This window comes from Arachis ipaensis, chromosome B05, assembly GCF_000816755.2.
Source record: "Arachis ipaensis cultivar K30076 chromosome B05, Araip1.1, whole genome shotgun sequence".
Taxonomy (NCBI): domain Eukaryota; kingdom Viridiplantae; phylum Streptophyta; class Magnoliopsida; order Fabales; family Fabaceae; genus Arachis; species Arachis ipaensis.
This window is the reverse complement of record NC_029789.2, coordinates 52,298,382-52,301,626: the sequence shown is the minus strand read 5'-3', so window position 1 is coordinate 52,301,626 and position 3,245 is coordinate 52,298,382.

Sequence of the window (3,245 nt, the reverse complement as noted above, 5' to 3'; positions counted from 1 at the left end):
GTTCTTTTGTAATTAAAACATTTTTCCATTTAAGAGAGGTGATGGATTCATATTCACTACTTTAAGGCATAGACACTTAGACACTAATGATCATGTAATAAAGACACAAACATAGATAAATATTTGACATAAGAAAACAAAAAATAGAAAGTTTAAGAACAAGGAATGAGTCCACCTTAGTGATGGTGGCGTTTTCTCCTTGAGGAACCAATGATGTCCTTAAGCTCTTCTATGTCTCTTCCTTGTCTTTGTTGCTCCTCCCTCATAGCTTTTTGATCTTCTCTAATTTCATGGAGGATGATTGAGTGCTCTTGATGTTCCATCCTTAATTGCTCCCAATAATTGTGTGGAGGAAAATGTGTCCCCTGAGGTATCTCAGGGATCTCTTGATTTGCAGTCAAATGTTCTACCACTAAGCTATAGACCCTTGAGATGAATCTCTCCATCTCCTATGACTTGGAGGTGGAAGCTTTTTTCTTCTCTTTTCTCTTTCTAGAGGTTTCTCTGGCCTTAGGTGCCATCAATGGTTATGGAAAAACAAAAAAGCTATGCTTTTACCACACCAAACTTAGAATATTGCTTGCCCTCGAACAAAAGAAGAAAGAATAGTAGAAGAAGAAGAAGATATGGAGGTGAGTTGATGGTTTGAGTTTGAGTGGGTGGGTGTAGGTGGGTTGTATAATGGTTTTAGGGGAGTAATGCATGTGAGTGGTGAAGGGTTCTTGGGAAAGGGTGATATAGGATTATGAGGAGGTAAGGTGAGTGGAGGTATGTGGGGATCCTGTGGGGTCCACAGATCCTGAGGTGTCAAGGATTTACATCCCTGCACCAATTAGGCATGTAAAACACCTTTGAATGCAATTCTGGCATTTAAACGCCGAACTGATGCTTGTTCTGGGCATTCAACGCCCAGATGTAGCATGTTTCTGATGTTGAACGCCAGTTCTATGCTTGTTTCTGGCGTTCAGCGCCAGCTTTCCTCAGTGTGCATTCCTGGCGTTTGAACGCCAGGATGCTACTTGTTTTGGGCGTTCAACGCCAGATCTATGCTCTGTTCTGGCGTTGAACGCCAGCCAGATGCTCCTTACTGGCGTTTAAACGCCAGTAAGCCCTTCCTCCAGGGTGTGATTTTTCTTCTGCTGTTTTTGATTCTGTTTTTGATTTTTCTATTTATTTTGTGACTCCACATGATCATAAACCTAATAAAACATGAAAGAACAATAAAAATAAAATTAGATAAATAAAAATTGGGTTGCCTCCCAACAAGCGCTTCTTTAATGTCAATAGCTTGACAGTGGGCTCTCATGGAGCCACACAGGTGATCAGGTCAATTTTATAGACTTCCCAACACCAGACGTAGAGTTTGGATATGGGAGTTCAACACCAAACTTAGAGTTTGGCTGAGGCCTCCCAACACCAAACTTAGAGTTTGACTGTGGGGGCTCTGGTTGACTCTGTTTTGAGAGAAGCTTACTGTGCCTCTTTTCCATGTTTACAGAAAGGTGACCTTGAGTTTTAAACACAAGGGAGTCCTCATTCAATTGAAGGACTAATTCACCTCTGTCAACATCAATCACAGCTCTTGCTGTGTCTAGGAAGGGTCTTCCAAGGATGATGGATTCATTCTCATCCTTCCCAGTATCTAGGATTATGAAATCAACAGGGATGGAAAGGCCTTCAACCTTTACTAATATGTCCTCTACTTGTCCATAAGCCTATTTTCTGGAATTGTCTGCCATCTCTAATGAGATTTTAGCAGCTTGTACCTCAAAGATTCCTAGTTTATCCGTTACAGAGAGTGGCATGAGGTTTATTCCTAACCCAAGGTCACATAGAGCCTTCTCAAAGGTCATGGTGCCTATGGTACAAGGTATTAGGAACTTTCCAGGATCGTGTTTCTTCTGGGGCAGTCTCAGTTGATCCAATGCATTTAGTTCATTGGTGAACAGGGGAGGTTCATATCCCCAAGTCTCACTACCAAATAAATTGTGATTTCAGCTTCATGATTGCACCAAGGAACTTGGTAACTTGCTCTTCAGTAATATCCTCATTCTCTTCAGAAGAGGAATACTCATCAGAGCTTATGAAGGGCATAAGGAGGTTTAATGGAATCTCTATGGTCTCTAGATGATCCTCAGATTCCTTTGGTTCCTCAGAGAAAAACTCCTTATTGATCACTGGATGTCCTAGGAGGTCTTCCTCACTGGGATTCACGTCTTCAATCTCCCTTACAGGTTCGGCCATGGTAATTAATTCAATGGCCTTGCACTCTCCTTTTGGATTCTCTTCTGTATTGCTTGGGAGAGTATTAGGAGGGGTTTCAGTGATTCTTTTACTCAGCTGGCCCACTTGTGCTTCTAAATTTCTAATGGAGGACCTTGTTTCATTCATGAAACTCACAGTGACCTTAGATAAATCAGAGACTAAATTTGCTACGCTAGATAGATTCTGCTCAGAATTCTCTGTCTGTTGCTGAGTGGATGATGGAAAAGGCTTGCTATTGCTAAACCTGTTTCTTCCACCATTATTAAAGCCTTGTTGAGGCTTTTGTTGATCCTTCCATGAGATATTTGGGTGATTTCTCCATGAGGGGTTATAGGTGTTTCCGTAAGGTTCACCCATAGAATTTACCTCTGCTATTGCAGGGTTCTCAGGATCATAAGCTTCTTCTTCAGAAGATGCCTCTTGAGTACTGTTGGATGCAGCTTGCATTCCATTCAGACTCTGAGAAATGATATTGACTTGCTGAGTCAATATTTTATTCTAAGCCAATATGGCATTCAGAGTATCAATTTCAAGAACTCCTTTCTTCTGAGGCGTCCCATTACTCACAGGATTCCTTTCAGAAGTGTACATGAACTGGTTATTAGCAACCATGTCAATGAGTTGACTTGCTGAGTTTATTCTAAGCCAATATGGCATTCAGAGTATCAATTTCAAGAACTCCTTTCTTCTGAGGCGTCCCATTACTCACAGGATACAGGATACTGCAGAAGTGACATCTTAGCTAATTCAGACAGACCATCATAGAATATATCTAGGATGGTCCATTCTGAAAGCATGTCAGAAGGACACTTGACACTTTTTGTTTGTATTTTTCCCAAGCTTCATAGAGGGATTCACCTTCTTTCTGTCTGAAGGTTTGAACATCCACTCTAAGCTTACTAAGCTTTTGAGGAGGAAAGAACTTGGCTAAGAAAGCCTGACCAGCTTATCCCAAGAGTTCAGGCTATCCTTAGGTTGAG